The sequence below is a fragment of the Macrobrachium rosenbergii genome, chromosome 27 (genome assembly GCF_040412425.1).
Source record: "Macrobrachium rosenbergii isolate ZJJX-2024 chromosome 27, ASM4041242v1, whole genome shotgun sequence".
Classification (NCBI taxonomy): Eukaryota; Metazoa; Arthropoda; class Malacostraca; order Decapoda; family Palaemonidae; genus Macrobrachium; species Macrobrachium rosenbergii.
This window is the reverse complement of record NC_089767.1, coordinates 23,323,199-23,328,997: the sequence shown is the minus strand read 5'-3', so window position 1 is coordinate 23,328,997 and position 5,799 is coordinate 23,323,199. Positions and strand designations below refer to the sequence as shown.

The following is a 5,799-nucleotide window of genomic DNA, read 5'->3' as shown; positions in this document are numbered from 1 at the left end:
GTGGTATATATGCCTGAATGAGCTACTGAAATTTCTCACTCATTTCTCATTTATGGACTTGCTACTTATGAGACTAAAATTTGCCAGGCAGTTCACGTAACCATTTAACGACTGAGGGGATGGTTATGTTGTTTAATACCGTAGAAGAAGAAGAAGAAGAAGAAGAAGAAGAAGAAGAAGAAGAAGAAGAAGAAGGAGGAGGAGGAGGAGGAGGAGGAGGAGGAGAAGAAGAGAGAAAAAGTAAACTTATCGAAGTGCTACTTATGGGACTACAATTTGAAAGGAAGTACAAAGCAGTGTTAGCCTGATCACGTGACCATTTTATGATGTAGGGGATGGTTATGTTGTTTAATATCAACAGAAGGAGAGAGAGAGAGAGAGAGAGAGAGAGAGAGAGAGAGAGAGAGAGAGAGAGAGAGAGAGAGAAAATGAACTTCTGATTTCCTAGACCCACTTCCCCTCGTCCTCAGTAGCAACACCAAACCGGTTTATCTAAACTTGTCAGCCATTATCCTGATGGTTATGTTGCATCGGTCTGTAGGATCCCTTGCTCCTTGCAAGGATCCCCTTACTCTCCAAGGACTCTAGGACGTGCTCCTCGGGTGTTTTAGGGATAGTGTTGCATCTCCCATCAGGGATCTTCTGTGCTGCGAAGATTGTATATCGTTTACAGGTGCCCTCTAGGCTGACTCGGAATGTTGCTCATGCCATTTGGTGAGGGGGTAAAATCAGCTAGTACGATATGAAGAATTTGACGATGCTGAAATGGGTTCTGATAAAGAAGAGAGAGAGAGAGAGAGAGAGAGAGAGAGAGAGAGAGAGAGAGAGAGCATATTAAACATCAGCTTTATACATATAATACGAGTATATGGTTGAGTTTGTTTCCTTGAGAGTAAAACCAGGCGGAATCGGCTGAAATGAAGCAGTAAAAATGGACAGCCCCTCTTGTCACTTCTTTCAATTATACATCTGTATAAAAGCTTAGGCGTTCCTTCATACCCACAAAAGATATTTTATTCGTAGTTTACATTAACGCTGTTTTTACGATGCCCAGAGATAGTGTGCATATTTGTAAAAAAAGACATTTTACTCTTTTTCTCTCTTCGGTGCTCTATACAGCTGATATTCCCTGTATAGCAGTTACCATCAGAGAATAACTAGCGTATCCCTACAGTATCATTTTATCTAAAAAAAAAAAAAAAAAAAAACAGTTTAAACAATAAGTAATCTACAGTTGTGTCTCTCCCTCCATCGTCCATGGCTAACAACCATAGCACCTAAGTCCTTGCCGTCGAAACGCCTTGTGGTCTCGGAGCTGTTAGCGGCCTTAGTAACCCATTGCTGTCTGGTCATCTGCAGTGTTAGTGCGGTTTAAGTTATTGAATATAGGCGATGCAGAATTTTCAACCGAGCTTTGTTTTCGTGTAAGTAGTTGGTAATAAATGGTAGTGTTTGTGATGTACTGTCGCAACTGATTATGGTTAGGGATGTCAGCTTCGTTAATAGTTAATGTCTGTGGTTTTGGTTCATTTTATTTGTATTTTATCCGTTTTTATATTAATTCTGATTTTACGTTTTTTCAGGTTTTTCGTGAAAAGCGTAGCCTTGTGATCTGAAGATTTGACGTTTGTAGTGATGAAGAGGTTTAAGAGGTTCTTGGTGATAGCGAAGAATGTTAAGAATTAAACTAGTGGTTAATAGAACGGAAGTTGGAGTTGGTTACACTTTGTCTGGTCAGTGGACGACTCTCTGGAGGTATGTAATTTCATCAAAGCAGTTTTTTATTTTTGATATGCAGTGTAGGGTTATTGGGTTATAATTTAAACTTTTTTATTTAATATTTTGCAAATTATAACAGAAATTGAACCTAAGCAAAATACTAATAGGCATCCTAATAGTTTTAAATTTATTGCCTAGTTATCAAAATTTAAAACTTTTTAGTTAGTTTACTATTTTGCTAAATTATAACAGAAATTGAACCTAATTTTTTAGTTTACCATTAAATACAGGTTAATAGGCATCCTAATAGTTTTAAATTATAATTGCCTGTAATTTTTTAGTTTTCAAAATCCTCAAAATTTTTATAAATGCTAGGTTAAATTCTAAACCGTTTTTTTAGTTTACCATTATATGCTAGTTATATAAGCCAGGTTAAATGCGAAGAAACCGTAATTTTTTAGTTTACCATTATATGCTAGTTATATAAGCCAGGTTAAATGCGGAGAAACTGTAATTTTTTAGTTTACCATTAAATGCTAGTATTATAAGCCAGGTTAAATGCTGAGAAACCGTAATTTTTTAGTTTACCATTATATGCTAGTTATATAAGCCAGGTTAAATGCTGAGAAACCGTAATGTTTTAGTTTACCATTATATGCTAGTTATATAAGCCAGGTTAAATGCTGAGAAACCGTAATTTTTAATTTTTAGTAATTTTTTTTCCATTATATGCTAGTTATATATGCTAGGTTATATAATTTTGTTTACCATTATATGGTCAAATGCTGAGAAACCGTAATTTTTAGTTTTTTATGCTAGTTTTACCAGGTTAAATTATATTTTAGTTATATGCTAATTATATAAGCCAGGTTAATTATATAAGCCAGGTTAAATGCTGAGAAACCGTAATTTTTTTAGTTTACGATTATATGCTAGTTATATAAACCAGGTTAAATGCGGAGAAACCGTAAATTTTTAGCCATTCTAGTTGGTTTTTAATTTTATAGATTTGTCATTAGGTGTAAGTCATTGCAGATTTTAAGTATATCTATCAAATGGGGCCACCTTTGTCTGGGTGGCGGTGCTGCTCTGGCAAAGGTGGCCCAAGGGACTGTACATGGTAGACTTTGTCTGCCATGTGCAGGACCGCTTAAATTGTATTAATTATACCACTTGATATTTTCAGGTTCGACTTAGTTTTTGAAAAGGCATGAGGCTTTGTGCGTGTCGGGGAGGGGGAGGCTTTGTGTGTTCACGCGTGTGGGAGGGGAGGCTTCAATGCTTAGTCTGTGTTGTGAGGGGGTGGGGGGGGGCGGTTTAAGGTACAAGATTTTTGCGTGAGGCCTTTTTTGTGCAAGGGGTAGGCTTCAAGTCAGTTTTCTTTAGACTTTGTTTGTAGGCTTTAAAGCGAGAGTTAGCGTACGTGTGGGAGGGACTGTAGGCGAAAGTTGTGTGTCGTTTTGGAGGGAAGAGGACGGCTTGGAGGTGGTCTTTGAGTGGGTATGTGAGGCTTGAGCTTCAAATTTGTGTATATGGAAGGCTTAAGTTTAATGTATGTACATGTGCGTGCGTGCGCGCGCTCATGCCGTAATAGCTAAAAGTAATGGACTATGAAATTTTAAATTTTGACTTGAAAATAAATGTAAGTCTTAATGACAAAAACTCTGCTATACGGAAGTATTGCATCTTGCTTGTAGGTATCTCCTCGTGATAACAGGGGTATGTTATATTCTTAGCGTAGTTTTCTATATTTATGGTGCACTAAGTTTGTAGTGTTCACTCTTCTGTCTTTTATTAGTGGCTTGTTTGTTGTATTTTCAGCAGTAAATGCAGTATGAAAGTAATTGACTGGTATTAGTTAATCTCTTACGAAAACTGATACTTTAGGTTCAGTTTTTTTTTTTTTAACATTGAATCCTTTATTATGTCCAAAGGTCTTTGCTAATTAGTAAACTTTTAAGACTTTTTCTGGTTTTGCAGTTTTTGCTGCATATTCCGGTTCTTACTACTGCAATTTCTGCAGTATTCTTCACCCCTGGGGATACCAGCTGTGTTCCTAATAGTGTTTAGCAGTTTGAGTAGTCTTTCTCATCTCCAGTATATACTTGACAATAAGGACTGTTTAGGCATATTTCAATCTGTTTAAATAAACAGGAAACCTAATACTATAAGCCATCTGTGCCTGCACCTTCGGAGTTAGTGAATCTTCTGGTTTTCTGCCCACATTTGGTTAAATTGCCAATCAGCGGTGCCTAATGCTAGTTTTCCTTTTATTCCAGATGATTCAGTACTTAACCTTTGTTAGTGCTAGGAAACTTCTCATATTTTTGAGCACTAGTTACACTATAAAGTGCTACGAATCTTTGCCTTAGTTTTCTCAAATGTTAGAACATTTTTTATTCACCACACAAGCAATCTCTATAATCTCTAAGGTTATTTTGACTTGTATATGACTGGGTCAATCTTATTCAAGATTAAAAATCATTATTCTTAAGTTTAAGACTGTTTTTTCTATAATTACTCCCAACAGAATGCTGGAATCTTCACAAGCTGGCTTCAGATCCAAAATTTGGACAACAGAAATGTAAGAGGCATAGCAGTTCCATGTGATTTCTTGTTGCCAGGAAGAAAGTACAGGGTATAATAACTTAACAGGATGACCAAACACTTATTTACATTAGTGTAGAGGAAAAGTGTTATGAACCAAACCTCGGTTCATCAGGTTCCATCAACAATTACAGACAAATGGACTGGAAAGAATTCTTGGTATTGTTCTGCTCCTTTGTCACCTCTCGTCAGTCATTACGGCCCAATTGCTTGTTTTTGTTAACCTGTTGGTCTCGAAGAGGCGTGATCATAAGAACAGTAATAAAGAAAAACGGCATTTTTTCCTTCATGAGTTTTTTATCCGATTATTTTCTAGGTACGTTTTAGAAATGGCTGATAATCAAAAGGTTATCAGTATCATGAGACTGAAATTGTTTACAGAAGCTGGTTTTAGCTTTAGATTAAATTCTGCGAGCATTGTTTTTGCTTGAAATTAAACCCAAATTGCCTCTCATTGGCATAACTATTGCTAACAGGTAGACTGGTACTTTACCAAGATCCTTTTTCCTAGGCATTTCATGTAGCGGAGAATCTTAAATCTTAAAGCCACCATGGGAAAAGAAAAGTTAGTCAATCAGTATTTGAAATTGGTATTAAACTAAAGGTAATTTTGACTTATAGAAGGACGAGATCACTACTGCTTATTGGTCCTTGTTAATCTTTAGTATAATTTAGTATAAATGCTGGAGTGTGGAGCAGATTTTGTTTTAAAAACACAAATTTTGTTGAAAAATGGTTTAAAATAAGCCACACTTTCTATATATGAATATAATTGCCTTCCTGAAAAATGTTGTGGCTGAGAAAACCATGGTAACCAAAAACAAAGTACTTATGGGCTGCCACTTGAGTAATTTTGAGTTATACAGAGTGATTTAACTAAAATGATTACTACAGTACACCTTAATTCAAGGAAAGTTTACATAAAATTTACTTTCTCAAATGAGATGCCAGATTACATTGCCACCTTGTAAGCTAACTTAGAATTTTTGCTTTGAAACAAGCTAGTTTTCTGGTCTGAATTCGTAGATATAACACTGTCAAGTATTTTGGGTTCTACGTTTTGCAGAGACTAGACTCTGGATTATTATGGACAGTAATAAAGTACTGACTATTATTTGTTACTTGAATGAATGCGTTCTTTGATCATTCAGCTTGTGAAAACTGAACAAAAATGGGGTGCTTTAGAAAACCTTAAACCAAGGAACCTGCAAAACAGCCTAGCTTGGTCAATGTTTTGGCAAAACAGCCTAGTTTCCAAATATCTTGAAGGAATATGTTTTGGTAGAAGGAACTGTGGAATTTAATCCAAATATCTTGAAGGAATATCCATTCATGTTCTCTTTCTTCCATCTTGCTATCCACCTTCACCTAAGTTGTTTCATGGTGCAACTGCCAGGTTTTCCTACTGTTACACCTTTTTCCTGCCCCCAGCACGAAGTCGCAGGCAACAAAGCCTTTACCAGCCTAACCTTT

General features: G+C 36.2%; 1 long non-coding RNA gene across 1 annotated transcript; it reads left to right on the top strand.

Annotated features, from left to right (window-relative positions):
* The first annotated feature begins 412 nt into the window (after positions 1-412).
* On the top strand, positions 413-4,428 carry LOC136853263 (uncharacterized). Its single transcript, XR_010857401.1, has 3 exons — positions 413-1,424; positions 1,584-1,755; positions 4,250-4,428. It is a non-coding gene; the product is annotated as an uncharacterized lncRNA (long non-coding RNA).
* The last annotated feature ends 1,371 nt before the right edge of the window (positions 4,429-5,799 follow it).